This window comes from Schistocerca piceifrons, chromosome 6 (assembly GCF_021461385.2).
Source record: "Schistocerca piceifrons isolate TAMUIC-IGC-003096 chromosome 6, iqSchPice1.1, whole genome shotgun sequence".
Classification (NCBI taxonomy): domain Eukaryota; kingdom Metazoa; phylum Arthropoda; class Insecta; order Orthoptera; family Acrididae; genus Schistocerca; species Schistocerca piceifrons.
Window position 1 is genome coordinate 20,170,006 of NC_060143.1, and position 16,413 is coordinate 20,186,418.

General features: G+C 44.0%; 2 non-coding genes across 2 annotated transcripts; one reads left to right on the forward strand and one right to left on the reverse strand.

The window, feature by feature from the left end:
* Nucleotides 1–14,154: 14,154 nt before the first annotated feature.
* Nucleotides 14,155–14,231, reverse strand: Trnat-ugu. Its single transcript has one exon. It is a non-coding gene; the product is annotated as a tRNA-Thr (tRNA).
* A 1,887-nt stretch (nt 14,232–16,118) lies between these two features.
* On the forward strand, nt 16,119–16,192 carry Trnat-ugu. The gene has a single exon. It is a non-coding gene; the product is annotated as a tRNA-Thr (tRNA).
* Nucleotides 16,193–16,413: the final 221 nt, after the last annotated feature.

The following is a 16,413-nucleotide window of genomic DNA, read 5'->3' on the forward strand; positions in this document are numbered from 1 at the left end:
GTACAAGTGTGAACACACAGTCCGCCGAACACTCCTACCGATGGGCTCTGCAGCCGATGACCCATGCATGTGCCAATGTTAACACATGACATCGGCAACTACCTTTGAAGCGTGACCATCGGCACTGGAGGTTGAGCAGTGGAAAAGCGTTGCATGATCCGATATCTTATTCATCACGCCGATGGGAGGGCACGATCTGTAGTCTTCCAGGGGAACAAATCCCTGACACCTGTACTGCAGGACGGAGACAAGCTGGCGGCATCTCCATTATGCTCTTGGGATCATTCACGTGTGAATCCATAGGTCCAGTGGAGCTCGTGCAAGGCACCATGACGGCCAAGAAGTATCGTGCACTGGTTGCAGAGCACATTCATCCCTTCCCGAGACGATCACGTTTCCGGACGGCAGTGGCATTTTCAACAAGTGATGCATCATGACATAAGCCTAGGAGACTGATGGAGTGGTTCGAGGAACACAGTGGCAAGTTTCAGTTGATGTTTTGGCCCCCTAACTCACCAGATCTGAACACTACAGAACATATCTGGAACGTGGTTGAACGCGGCATCAGAACTCATCGCCCCCTCGCCGGAATTTGCAGGAATAAGGTGACCTGTTGTAGGGAAGCAGCCTACTTACGCCGTATAGAATTCATATGCTTTCCATTGAGTGCCAGCCTAGTCCGCTCTAGCTAGCTATGATGTCACGAATGTTGAGCAATACCTTGAAGGTAAAGTGAATGATCTGAAAAGTTAATAGCATGTCAGGAGTAATGCTAAAATAAAAATGTGTTAAGTTTCAGTTTAGTAACTTTAACAGTTTTCGAAATTTGGACTTTTTACATAAAAATTATCGGCGCAACAGGAAGGAGCTAGAAACTTCAAAATTTATATTCGGATTCCTTTTTTCATTGTAATTTTATGGAAACAGCATGCCCGATCTCACAAAGTAATATTTTGGTTGAAATTCATGATTTCCTGTTTTTGTGTCCTAAAGTACGAAAGCAATATAGATTAAGTCAGTGATTAGATAAAGCTAGGATGTTTAGATTTAAGTAGAATGGAGATAAGCTATAATAACAAGGATGTGGGAAGTTTCCAAAAGGTAGCTATAAAACTATAGCTGCAGCATCTCTCCAAAGGGCAAGTTCAGAGCTCATCTATTGCGTGCAGTGCAACTAAAATAATTCTCTCGCCAAAAGTATTTAGCCTAGGCACATCAGAATTTTATTACAAGTACTACCCTGTGTGCAGACTGCACAATTAAACTGAGAGCTTCATTGGCCTTCAGCGAACGAAGCAGTTAATTATTTAGTAACTTGAAGTGGTGCTCTACTATCACCAACGGCTAGTCAGGAAGGCAAATGCTGTCGGCTGCGCCTTCTGCAGTCCACACCACGGCTATAGAAATAAGAGCGCTGTGAGCCACAGTCAGGCCCCAGTTCTCTTCTAGATTCGTATCAGCACGCACTCCGTGCCAGAAGCCGCGTCGCGTTTGTGCAGTTGCAAGGAGCAGCCTTGGATGCCGTATTATGTAACTCAGTATGCAGTATAACAGTGAGTTCGCATTGGGCTAAAGTGTTAACTGCGGAAGGACTCCAGTCATTTATTCTCAGTTTGAGTATGACTTATTTTCACGTGTATAGTACAATAGCTGATAGTAGCATTGCTTGGTTAAATACAGGGTGATTCAAAAAGTTAATAGGAATATAAAAAAAGGGAGGAAGGTTTATCTGTTTAGCAAGAGTAATAGAAGGCAGATTTCAGACTACCTAACAGATCAAAACGAAAATTTCTGTTCCGACACTGACAATGTTCAGTGTTTATGGAAAAAGTTCAAGGCAATCGTAAAATGCGTTTTAGACAGGTACGTGCCGAGTAAAACTGTGAGGGACGGGAAAAACCCACCGTGGTACAACAACAAAGTTAGGAAACTACTGCGAAAGCAAAGAGAGCTCCAAGTTTAAACGCAGCCAAAACCTCTCAGACAAACAGAAGCTAAACGATGTCAAAGTTAGCGTAAGGAGGGCTATGCGTGAAGCGTTCATTGAATTCGAATGTGAAATTCTATGTACCGACTTGACAGAAAATCCTAGGAAGTTCTGGTCTTACGTTAAATCAGTAAGTGGCTCGAAACAGCATATCCAGACACTACGGGATGATGATGGCATTGAAACAGAGGATGACACGCGTAAAGCTGAAATGCTAAACACCTTTTTCCAAAGCTGTTTCACAGAGGAAGACCGCACTGCAGTTCCTTCTCTAAATCCTCGCACAAACGAAAAAATGGCTGACATCGAAATAAGTGTCCAAGGAATAGAAAAGCAACTGGAATCACTCAATAGAGGAAAGTCCACTGGACCTGACGGGATACCAATTCGATTCTACACAGAGTACGCGAAAGAACTTGCCCCCCTTCTAACAGCCGTGTACCGCAAGTCTCTAGAGGAACGGAGGGTTCCAAATGATTGGAAAAGAGCACAGATAGTCCCAGTCTTCAAGAAGGGTCGTCGAGCAGATGCGCAAAACTATAGACCTATATCTCTTACGTCGATCTCTTGTAGAATTTTAGAACATGTTTTTTGCTCGCGTATCATGTCATTTCTGGAAACCCAGAATCTACTATGTAGGAATCAACATGGATTCCGGAAACAGCGATCGTGTGAGACCCAACTCGCCTTATTTGTTCATGAGACCCAGAAAATATTAGATACAGGCTCCCAGGTAGACGCTATTTTTCTTGACTTCCGGAAGGCGTTCGATACAGTTCCGCACTGTCGCCTGATAAACAAAGTAAGAGCCTACGGAATATCAGACCAGCTGTGTGGCTGGATTGAAGAGTTTTTAGCAAACAGAACACAGCATGTTGTTATCAATGGAGAGACGTCTACAGACGTTAAAGTAACCTCTGGCGTGCCACAGGGGAGTGTTATGGGACCATTGCTTTTCACAATATATATAAATGACTTAGTAGATAGTGTCGGAAGTTCCATGCGGCTTTTCGCGAATGATGCTGTAGTATACAGAGAAGTTGCAGCATTAGAAAATTGTAGCGAAATGCAGGAAGATCTGCAGCGGATAGGCACTTGGTGCAGGGAGTGGCAGCTGACCCTTAACATAGACAAATGTAATGTATTGCGAATACATAGAAAGAAGGATCCTTTATTGTATGATTATATGATAGCGGAACAAACACTGGTAGCAGTTACTTCTGTAAAATATATGGGAGTATGCGTGCGGAACGATTTGAAGTGGAATGATCATATAAAATTAATTGTTGGTAAGGCGGGTACCAGGTTGAGATTCATTGGGAGAGTGCTTAGAAAATGTAGTCCATCAACAAAGGAGGTGGCTTACAAAACACTCGTTCGACCTATACTTGAGTATTGCTCATCAGTGTGGGATCCGTACCAGATCGGTCTGACGGAGGAGATAGAGAAGATCCAAAGAAGAGCGGCGCGTTTCGTCACAGGGTTATTTGTTAACCGTGATAGCGTTACGGAGATGTTTAATAAACTCAAGTGGCAGACTCTGCAAGAGAGGCGCTCTGCATCGCGGTGTAGCTTGCTCGCCAGGTTTCGAGAGGGTGCGTTTCTGGATGAGGTATCGAATATATTGCTCCCCCCTACTTATACCTCCCGAGGAGATCACGAATGTAAAATTAGAGAGATTAGAGCGCGCACGGAGGCTTTCAGACAGTCGTCCTTCCCGCGAACCATACCCGACTGGAACAGGAAAGGGAGGTAATGACAGTGGCACGTAAAGTGCCCTCCGCCACACACCGTTGGGTGGCTTGCGGAGTATCAATGTAGATGTAGATGTAGATGTAGAATACCACAACTTTAGGAATTTAAAACTCTGCAACAACAAAAGGCAGAGCTAAGCACTATCTGTCGGCGAATTAAGGGAGCTATAAAGTTTCATTTATTTGTACATTTGTTCGCTTGTGGCGCTGTTGACTAGGCGTCAGCGTCAGTTGATGCTAAGATGGCGACCGCTCAACAGAAAGCTTTTTGTGTTATTGAGTACGGCAGAAGTGAATCGACGACAGTTGTTCAGCGTGCATTTCGAACGAAGTATGGTGTTAAACCTCCTGATAGGTGGTGTATTAAACGTTGGTATAAACAGTTTACAGAGAATGGGTGTTTGTGCAAAGGGAAAAGTTCTGGACGGCCGAGAACGAGTGATGAAAATGTAGCACGCATCCAGCAAGCATTTGTTCGCAGCCCAGGAAAATCGACTCGCAGAGCTAGCAGAGAGCTGCAAATTCCACAATCAACTGTATGGAGAGTCCTACGCAAAAGGTTAGTTATGAAACCTTATCGTCTGAAATTGGTTCAAGCACTGTCTGCAGCTGATAAGATTAAAAGAATCGATTTCTGTGATTTTATCCTTGCTCAAATGGAAACAGATGAATCTTTCGTTTCAAAGATTGTGTTTAGTGATGAAGCAAGTTTCCACACTAACGGGAAAGTCAACCGTCACAATGTCTGTATATGGGGCACTGAGAATCCGCGGGAAACCACTCAGTATGAACGTGACTCGCCTAAGGTGAACGTTTTCTGTGCCATTTCAGCCAATAAAGTTTTTGGTCCCTTTTTCTTCGAAGGTGCTACTGTAACTGGACTACAGTATCTGGGGATGTTAGAGAATTGGCTGTTCCCTCAGCTCGAACAAGAAGCACAACAATTCATATTTCAGTAGGATGGAGCGCCACCACATTGGCCGCCAGGCAGCCCGTGACAGAGCACTTCATCACTGGCCTCCAAGAAGCCCTGATCTTACCCCCTGCGATTTTTTCTTATGGGGGTATGTTAAGGATATGGTGTTTCGGCCACCTCTCCCAGCCACCATTGATGATTTGAAACGAGAAATAACAGCAGCTATCCAAACTGTTACGCCTGATATGCTACAGAGAGTGTGGAACGAGTTGGAGTATCGGGTTGATATTGCTCGAGTGTCTGGAGGGGGCCATATCGAACATCTCTGAACTTGTTTTTGAGTGAAAAAAAAAACCTTTTTAAATACTCTTTGTAATGATGTATAACAGAAGGTTATATTATGTTTCTTTCATTAAATACACATTTTTTAAGTTGTGGTATTCTTTTTCAATCACCCTGTATTTATTTGAAACTTTACGCTTTATCATTTTCAGAATATAGTGAAAATTGCTATAGTAAACTGCATTTTCTATGAATCCCAGACATCATCCTAAATCCTGAGCGTAATGAACTTCAATGACCAATAACTTTATTTCTCCATCAGAGTGGGCACAGTGAACTTTAATTACAGGCATCAAGTTTTTGCTAATCACTTTCTGGTTGCCAACATTGTAGTTAGAGAGCTTGTGTTGAGAACAGCAACAATACAACATAAATAACATTTTCCACCCGCCACCCCACACTCTGTGTGCAGATGTGGCGCCAACTCTCTCCATCGACCTATCAAAGGCTCACGCTGCTTCCATGCCAACGATGCATGGCCGCTCTTATCCATGCCAAAGGTAGACATGCCGGCTATTTGGTAGGTGTCACAGTGTTCTGGCCCATCAGTGTACTTAAAACTCGTTTAAATCGAGCAGTTCACACACATATTCGTAAACAGTAACAAACAGACATGAATCCGCAGAACAGTATGCTACGAAACAAGTTCCTGTTTTATATGAAACAAAAGAAGTCAGTGGAAGGGACACAGAATTGCAGGTTTTGTTGCAATTATCTGCATCTGAATGATAATACTCTAACGGATACCTATCCTTTGCTGAACAATGCAGAAACCATAGACCGTGTGGGCAAGTGGAATTATTCTTCAACGATTGATTTAAGGAGTGGCTACAGCTAGAAGTCGCTTTGGAAGATCGACCATAAACAGCATTTCCTTTTGCGTGGGGTCATTATCACTACAGGAGGACGCTATTCTGATTAAAGAACCACCCGTGACATTTTGGAAATTGTTAGGAGCAGTTCTCAGAAGATTGAACCACGCCAATGTTTGATGTATCTTGACGATATAATTGTCTATGCGATTAATATGGAATAGCACATACAACATAGGTGGCATACTTTGCTCACATAGTTAGTAAGGATGACGTTAAGACAGATCTGGCATTTGTTAAAGCTACACGTAAATATTGCGTGCCTGAGTCAGTCAAGGAACTACAATAACTCCTTGGAGTCGAAAATTATTACGAAGATTTGTAAAGGAATTTGCGGATGTTGCCAGACTATTGGCACTGATATTGCAGAAAAGTTCAAAGTTTCTTAGATCAGAGCATTCTCAACATGCTTTTAAAAACGTGAAAGACGCATTGACATCATGTTCTATCTTAAGAGGTTCCAGCTTACGAACAACTTAAACTGGAAGGAACACACAGAAAATGTTATGGGGAAGGCTTACCAAAGACTGCGTTTTATTGGCAGGACACTTAGACAATGTAACAGACCTACTAAGGAGACTGCCTACACTACGCTTGTCCGTCCTCTTTTATAATACTGCTGCACGGTGTGGGATCCTTAGCAGATAGGACTGACGGAGTACATCGGAAAAGTTCAAAGAAAGGCAGCACGTTTTGTATTATCGCGAAATATGGGACAGAGTGTCCCAGATACGATACAGGATTTGGACTGGAAATCATTAAAAGAAAGTCGTTTTTCGTTGCGACGGAATCTTCTCACGAAATTCCAATCACCAACTTTCTCCTCCAAATGCTAAAATATTTTGTTGGCACCGACCTACATAGAGAGGAACGATCACCACGATAAAATAAGGGAAATCAGAGCTCGTACGGAACGATATAGGTGTTCATTCTTTCCGCGCGCTATACGAGATTGGAATAATAGAGAAATGTGAAGGTGGTTCGATGAACCCTCTGCCAGGTACTTGAATGTGATTTGCAGAGTATCCATACAGATGTAGATGTAGATGTAGATTTCAGTACGGTATTCATTCTGTCGTGCTATGCATCCAGCCATGCAATTGTTTATTTGTGGTCGTAAGAACTAGAGGGCATAGAGCACCTGGTAGTCTATCCATCAAGGCAAATGAACTCAGCAGAGAGAAAGTACTCTAGGACAGAAAAATAGATGTTGAGCCTCATATACGGAATCACCTATTTCAAGTTTTATCAGTAGGGGAAAAAGTTTCGACTGATAACGGACCATGCAGCGTTGAAATGGTTGCTCCATCTAATAGGTTGACAGGTTGCAGGTTGCAATTTACAAAATTTTACATGACTGTGTATTCCAGCTATGAAATTTCATCTGATGCAGCTGTATCAGGCCATTCGTATTTAGTGCTGGATGTATGACTATGGCTATGAGACAAGGGGCAGTGGAACCTGGCAATTCTCGACCGTTAAAAAACTGAAGTGGGAGCCACTTCCAGTGTGGAATGCATTCCTTTCAATGAGGTGCACGAATGGCTGTGGAGGAATGGCAGCCCATTCTTGGTGAAGAGTATAGGAAGCAGAGAAGGTAGTGATGTTGGACGCTGGGGTCTGAAGTGGACGTTCTAACTCAGCCCAAAGGTGTTCGATTACGTTCAGGTCGGGACCACACCCTAACTACGAAAACCATCTTCATACCGCAAGACCACCTCCTTTGCACTTCACCGTTAGCGCTATACATGATGGCACGCAACGTACTCAAAGCATTTGCCTAACGATAAATCTTCCATCGCATCTCCACAGGCTGCATGGCGTATCATCACTCTAAATCATTCGTTTCCAGACATCAACTGTACAACTGCTTACGCCACCTCAAGCGCTGCTTACCATTGGATACAGAAGTGTGTGGCTTATGCAGAGCTCCTCGACCACAGGACACCCCCATTCTTCTTAACATTATAAGCACAATCATTATGCTAGCTACACTGTTGATAGCACTTTGCAACTCACGAGTGACCCCGATCTCTGATTACAAGCGAGTTTTACAACCACGTTGTGCAGCACTCCGTCAGTATATGAGTTCTGCCTCCTCTTGGCGTAGCTGTGGTTGTCCTTCCGAGTTTCCCTTTTATGGTCGCAACACCGTAAGTCGAATGGGCAGCCTTAGATGTTTGATTCGTTCCGAAACTCCTTCACAAAGAAGACGGAGTAAATATTCCTGAATTCCAATCAAGGACAACAGCCAAGATGAGAAACATAGAAGTAGATATCATCGGTGTAACAAAGTAGCTTAAATCACTTAATAAAGGCAAGGCCTCCGGTCCAGATTGTATACCAGTCAGGTTCCCCTCTGAGTATGCTGATAAAATAGCTCCATATTTAGCAGTTACACAACCATTCGCTCACAGAAAGATCCGTACCTAAAGACTGGAAAATTGATCAAGTCACACCAATACCTAAAAAGGGAAGTAGGAGTAATCCGCTGAATTACAGGCCTATATCACTAACGTCGATTTCCAGTAGAATTTTGAAACGTATACTGTATTCGAACATTATGAAGTACCTCGAAGAAAACGATTTATTGACACGCAGTCAGCACGGTTTCAGAAAATATCGTTCTTGTGAAACACAACTATCTCTTTATACTCATGAAGTAATAAGTGCTATTGACAGGGGATGTCAAATAGATTCCATATTTTTTAGATTTGTAGAAGTCTTTCGACACCGTTCCTCACAAGTGTCTTCTACCCAAACTGCGTGCCTACGGAGTATTGCCTCAGTTGTGCGACAGGATTCGTGATTTCCTGTCGGAAAGGTCACAGTTCGTAGTAATTGACGGAAAGTCATCGAGTAAGATATTCCGGCGTTCCTCAAGGAAGTGTTATAGGCCCTCTGTTGTTCCTGATCTATATTAACGACATAGGAGACAATCTGAGTAGCTGTCTTAGATTGTTTGCAGATGATGCTCTCATTTACCGTCTTGTAAAGTCATCAGATGATTAAAACGACTTGCAAAATGATTTAGATATCTGTATGGGGCGAGAAGTGGCAATTGACCCTGAATAAAGAAAAGTGTGAAGTTATTCACATGAGTACTAAAAGAAATCAGCTAAATTTCGATTACGCGATAAGTCACACAAATCTGAAGGCTGCAAATTGAGCTAAATACTTAGGGATTACAATTACAAATTACCTAAATTGGAACGATGACATAGATAATATTGTGGGTAGAGCAAACCAAAGACTGCAATTCATTGCGAGAACACTTAGAAGGTGCAACAGGTCTACTAAAGAGACTGCTTACACCACGCTTGTCCGCCCTATTCTGGAGTATTGCTGTGCGGTGTTGGATCCGCATCAGGTGGGACTGATGGATGACATCGAAAAAGTACAAAGAAGGGCAGCTCGTTTTGTATTATCGCAAAATGTCACAGACATGATACGTGAATTGGAGTGGCAATCATTAAAAAAAGGCGTTTTTCGTTGCGACGGGATCTTCTAATGAAATTTCAATCACCAGTTTTCTCCTCCGATTGCGAAAACATTCTGTTGGCACCCACCTACATACGGAGAAATGATCATCCCGCTAAAATAAGAGAAATAAGGCCTCGAACAGAAGAATTTAAGTGCTCGTTTTTTGAACCATCTGCCAGCCACTTCATTGCGAATAACGGAGTAATCACATAGATGTAGATGTATATGGCTTTGTTAGTCCGGTGGTACCCAGTGACTAGTCGACGTCTGAAGTCGCTGAGCTCTGCTGACCGATCCAGTGTGCTGCCACTGCCTCTCTAGTGATAACGCAATTGTTTTATACTGGTGGCTTCGACTCCCTTGTGGCCAGTTCCACATTACATATGAGTGTTCGTGTACTTTTGATCACATAGTGTATTTTTAATCGGTTTTAGCCGTTGATTCAGTTACTTCCCTTGTCAGTCGTTGCCAGATGAGGTTTTGTTATCTGCACATGATAAATTTGGTCTTATCCAGCAACTTTGCACACTACTGGCCAATAAAATTGCTACACCAAGAAGAAATGCAGATGATAAACGGGTATTCATTGGACAAATATATTATACTAGAACTAACGTGTGATTACATTTTCACGCAATTTGGGTGCATAGATCCTGAGACATCAGTACCCAGAACAACCACCTCTGGCCGTAATACCGGCCTTGATACGCCTGGGCATTGAGGTAAAAAGAGCTTGGATGGCGTGTACAGGCACAGCTGCCCATGCAGCTTCAACACGATACCACAGTTCATCAAGAGTAGTGACTGGCGTATCGTGACGAGCCAGTTGCTCGGCCACCATTGACCAGACTTTTTCAGTTGGTGAGAGATCTGGAGAATGTGCTGGCCAGGGCAGCAGTCGAACATTTTCTGTATCCAGAAAGGCCCGTACAGGACCTTCAACATGCGGTCGTGCATTATCCTGCTGAAATGTAGGGTTTCGCAGGGATCGAATGAAGGGTAGAGCCACGGGTCGTAACACACCTGAAATGTAACGTGCACTGTTCAAAGTGCCGTCAATGCGAACAAGAGGTGACCGAGACGTGTAACCAATGGCACAACATACCATCACGCCGGGTGATACGCCAGTATGGCGACGACGAATACACGCTTCCAATGTGCGTTCACCGCGATGTCGCCAAACACGGAAGCGACCATCGTGATGCTGAAAACTTAACCTGGATTCATCCGAAAAAATGACGTTTTGCCATTCGTGCACCCAGGTTCGTCGTTGAGTACACCATCGCAGGCGCTCCTGTCTGTGATGCAGCGTCAAGGGTAATCGCAGCCACGGTCTCCGAGCTGATAGTCCATGCTGCTGCAAACGTCGGCGAAATGTTCGTGCAGATGGTGGTTGTCTTGCAAACGTCCCCATCTGTTGACTAAGGGATCGAGACGTGGCTGCACGATCCGTTACAGCCATGCGGATAAGATGCCTGTCATCTCGACTGCTAGTGATACGAGGCCGTTGGGATCCAGCACGGCGTTCCGTATTACCCTCCTGAACCCACCGATTCCATATTCTGCTAACAGTCATTGCATCTCGACCAACGCCAGCATCAATGTCGCGATACGATAAACCGCAATAGGCTACAATCCGAGCTTTATCAAAGTCGGAAACGTGATGATGCGCATTTCTCCTCCTTATACGAGGCATCACAACAACATTTCACCAGGCAACGCTGGTTTCATGGGGGCTTAATTATTAAGTTTGAAAATAATTTTTATTTTTCGTAGCTGTATGTCCGATTACGCTGTGTCTCGTAAACGGTTGGCCCTGACTAGTATTATTACGCAATCCGACTGCATAGAACAACAACAAAGAATGAAATGAAAATTTTCGTTAACACAATTAATGAATTAAGTCCCCAGCAACTATAAAACCTACCAAACCAAAGCACAAGTGTAATTGTTCTGTGTGTGGAAGTATGACTCAACGTACACATCTGGCACGGTTCTTCTTCAATAAGGCAAGAAATTTCAAACACCATTTATACTGACGTGATAAGAAAATTAGAAATACTATAATTGCGCAAGAAATACAAGAACACAAGCCAGATGCTTTCTTGACTGAACCTGTAATGACGCATTATTCAGGACATTGAAATAATGAGAGAAAAAAAAGAAAAGTAGTTTGTTACCTTCATTTATATTGATGAAAAGCGCTCTAATCATTACAATATCTCCACACCGACTCGCTACTACCACATCTCAACAAGAACTGACTACTGCCACATCTCGACAAGCACTCTTCACTACGACATCTCAGCAAGCACTGACTACTACGAGTTCTCAACAAGCACTGCCCTCCGCTACTTCTCAATAATCACTGCCAGTGGAGGCGGCGAAACAAAACTGTCTGGCGCTGTGGCTCAGTGTAGCCACCTTTCATGGTCAACTGCTGTTTGTGTATGAGAAATCGGTTGGAAACTTTCCTCATGTCAGCACGTTGTAGGTGTCGCCACGGGCGCCAACTTTGTGTGAATGCTCTGGAAAGCTACTCATTTCGCATGTGTAGCACATCATCTTCTTGGCGTAGCAATTTTAATGGCCAGTAGTGTAAGTTTGTAGCGTCACCACGGAATGACCCTAGGGGGCGCAACTGCAGAGACATCACGGTGGTACAGTCACATCCGACTCGCCTACTAGCGGGACCGGGGAGGTGATGTCTGCTGTGTCCAGGAAGACGCGGCCGCGGCGGCCCTCCCTCCATGGCGCACGTGTGCGGCGCACAATTAGCCCGAGGCGCGTATTAAGGCGTCGCGGGTCGCGTGCGTGCTGGTGCGTGCCCACGCATGCGCGCGGCCGCGCCGATCGCCCCCGATAGGCCGGCATTCACGGCCGGCGCGCGTGTGTTTGCGCATATTTAAGCTCTTTTGTCCGGCCGCGTGTCCTCAGGCGTCAGCCACCACGGCCGCTCCTCCGCCCCGGCCATGATTAGGCGGCGGCGGCGGCGGCGGCCTCGCTGGCGTGGCACCCTTGTGCCCAGCGGCTGATGGTGTTGATTACCGCCCAAGCACGCCGGCTGTCTCGTTATAACGGTCGCCCATTGACCTAGGGAATGCTTTTGATAGAGTGGACTGGAAGACGATGTTTGGAGAACTGAATAAAATTTGAATACACTGGAGGTACACAACACTGATTTGTACGGTTTTTTTCTTCCGTTTTTTTTTTTATTTCGAACAGTTTTTCTACTTCGTGGTCCATTTTCAGAAAATAACTGAGTACCATTCACAAGAAACGGAAGTGTGTACCAAATCAAACATTACAAACAAAGATGCTGCAACACACACAGAATCTTAGGTCGGGACGTCACGTATGAAATGTAAAATGGAGCTCTCATCACACACGTTACACGCCAGTCATGTTAAATTATAGCCTTAAATTACAAGTTACAAGACGGATACTTTCAAACACTATACATAAGCAAAACAGACAATATATACATATATAGCAGATGACGTGGCCATTCTAGCGGAAAACGAGACCACAGCAATTAAACAGATAGACATTCTCAAAGAATGCGCCGAAAAAGTTGGGCTACAAATTTCCTTCCAAAAAACCAAATTCATCTGCTCAAAATTTGAAACTCAAAAACTGACTACAAAATATGGACAAATTGAGAGAGTTCCATTCTTTAAATACTTAGGCGAGGTCCTAGAACCCACAGGGGGAGAGAAAACTGCACAAAAAGTTCGACTGCAAAAACTGAAAAGAACATACTGGAAAACCCACAACATCTACAATAAAAAGTGTCTCTCCATTCACTCAAAAATACGACACTACAATACAGTAATCAAGCCCGAAGCACTATATGCCAGCGAAACACTCACACTCCATAGAAAAGGCGACCTGGAAGGCATCCTGAAAGAGGAACGCAAAATTATCAGAAAGATTCTTGGCCCAAAAAGAACGGAAGATGGATACAGGTTACAGTCTCGGAAAACTACAGAAAAATTATCTAACCTCGCCGCAGACATCCGGAAAAGAAGACTAAAATTTTACGGTCATATCCACAGACTCCCAACACCCAGACTCTCCCACAAAATTTTAATATACATTGAAAAATTGAAAACCATACCCTGGATACAAGAAACCTAAACAGATCTAGCAAATGCACAAATAAATTCTTCAGAAGTTATAAACAGAAATGTATACAGGCAAAAAATCAATAGTTGGAAAGTACAACCCGAGAATGAAGTTTGCAAGAGACAGGGGACAAAATGGACAGAGGAAAGAAAGAGAATTCATGGGGAAAGAATGAGAGAAGTTTGGAGAATTAAAAAATTGAATCGGAAAAGCTTTGCGTGATCCGTATGGGTCCAATCGCACATAATAATAATAATAATAATATATATATATATATATATATATATATATATATATATATATATATATATATATATATAGGAAGATGGTAACTTTTCTCGAAAGAACAGATACCATTGATGGCCGTGCAGCTTCTCTAGAATAAATGATAATTAATTGAAACCCTCAGCTGCCGACAGGTGCTGTTGATATAAAAATGGTTCAAATGGCTCTGAGCACTGTGGGACTTAACTTCTGAGGTCATCAGTCCCCTAGAACTTAGAACTACTTAAACCTAACTAACCTAAGGACAGCACACACATCCATGCCCGAGGCAGGATTCGAACCTGCGACCGTAGCGGTCACGCGGTTCCAGACTGTAGCGCCTAGAACCGCTCGGCCACCTCAGCCGGCCGTTATTGATATACCTCGATGAGTACAGCTGAAAATGTGTGCGCCGACCGGGACTCGAACCCGGGATCTCCTGCTTACATGGCAGACGCTCTATCCAGCTGAGCCACCGAGGACACAAACGAATAGCGCGACTGCAGGAACTTATCCCTTGCACGCTTCCCGTGAGACCCACATTCCCAACTGTCCACAATCTACAAAGGTAATGTACGAGGGTCACTCCAAAAGAAATGCACACTATTTTTGTAAAAACACAGTTTTCATTCTGCGTGTATGAAAGTTTTACAGTGTGTGGATACATCCTTCCCGCTTGTTTTCAAACTTAGTTCAACCCGTTCCCGCGAGTGGCGCCGTCACAGCATGTCTTCAAGATGGCTGCTACACTTGACGTACGTCAGAAGCAACGTGCTGTCATAGAATTCCTGTGCTGTGAAAATGAGACAGTGGGAAACATCCACAAGAGGTTGAAAAAGATGTATGAAGATGCTGCTGTCGATCGCAGAACAGTTAGTCGGTGCGCAAGCAGGTTACGTGATGAAAGCGGGCACGGCAATATTGAGGGTTGTCCTCGCAGCGGCAGGCATCGTACTGCACACACTCCTGACAATGTGCAGAGAGTTAACGAATTGGTGACTGCTGACAGACGCATCACAGTGAACGAATTGTCACGCTACGTTGGGATAGGGGAAGGAAGTGTTTACAGACTACTGAAAGTGTTGGCGTTAAAAAAGGTTTGTGCCAGGTGGGTTCCCAGGATGTTGACAGTGGCTCACAAAGAAACAAGAAAAACGGTATACAGCGAACTTTTGGAACAGTACGAGAATGGTGGAGATGAATTTCTTGGAATAATTGTGACAGGTGATGAAATATGGCTCCGTCATTTTTCACCAGAGACGAAGAGACACTCAATGGAGTGGTATCATGCAAATTAACCCAAGAAAAAAAATTCAAAATCGCACATTCTGCTGAAAAAGTTATGGCAACGGTGTTTTTCGATTCCGAAGGACTCTTGCTTGTGGACATCATGCCAAGTGGAACCACCATAAATTCTGATGCATATGTGACGACACTGAATAAACTTCAAGCTCGACTGAGTCGTGTTCAACCACATCGGCAAAAGCAGGATGTTTTGCTGTTGCACGACAATGCACGGCCACATGTCAGTCAATAAACCATGGAAGTGATCACAAAACTCGGATGGACAACACCGGAACACCCACCTTATAGTACTGACCTGGCTCCATCTGGCTATCATCTCTTTGGGAAACTGGAAGACACTCTTCGTGGAACAAGGTTTGAAGATGATGACTCCCTTGTGCACGCTGCCAAACGGTGGCTCCAACAGGTTGGCCCAGAATTTTACCGTGCGGGTATACAGGCGCTGGTTCCAAGATGGCGTAAGGCAGTTGAGAGGGATGGAAATTATGTGGAGAAATGAAAATATTGTTCCTAAAGGATGTATCTACACAATGTAAAACTTTCAAACGTGTAGAATAAAAGATGGATGAAAAAATAGTGTGCATTTCTTTTGGAGTGACCCTCGTACCTAATAGATATTTGCCCATCCACTCATTACTCGCCAACAATGAGGTGACGATTCCCATAAGAGTTCGGGAAACCTGTGCGCATTCGCACAGACGAAGGCACACATTTTCAGCTGTCACCATTGAGGTACATCAACACCTGTCGGCAGCTGAGGGTTTCAATTAATTATCATTTATTCTAGAGAAGCTGCGCGGTCATCAACGGTATCTGTTCTTTCGAGAACAGTTACTATCTTCATATACATAGTTAAAGACTACCCAGCCATTGACCTTCGTCTGTGCGAATGCGCACACTTTGCCCGAACTCTTACGGGAGTCGTCACCTTAGTGTGCGCGAGTAATGAGTGGATGGGCAAATATCTATTAAATCCATTACGTATGTAGATTGTGGACAGTTGGGAATGTGGGTCTCACGCGAAGCACGCAAGGGATAAGTTCCTGCTGTCGCGCTATTCGTCTGTGTCCTCGGTGGCTCAGCTGGACAGAGCGTCTGCCATGTAAGCAGGAGATCCTGGGTTCGAGTCCCGGTCGGGGCACACATTTTCAGTTGTCCCCATCGAGGTATATCACCAACACCTGTCGGCAGCTGAAGATTTCAATTAATTAAAAGAGGCAATACTAAAGTAGAAGTCGATACGTGTTTGTATGTACCTTTATGTATGTATGTATATTCCACAGCTCCTTCTTGGTACAGATATCATTTACTGGATGGGAAGAACCACTGCGGGGATGACAATCACCTGTCTCTCAAAGAGGG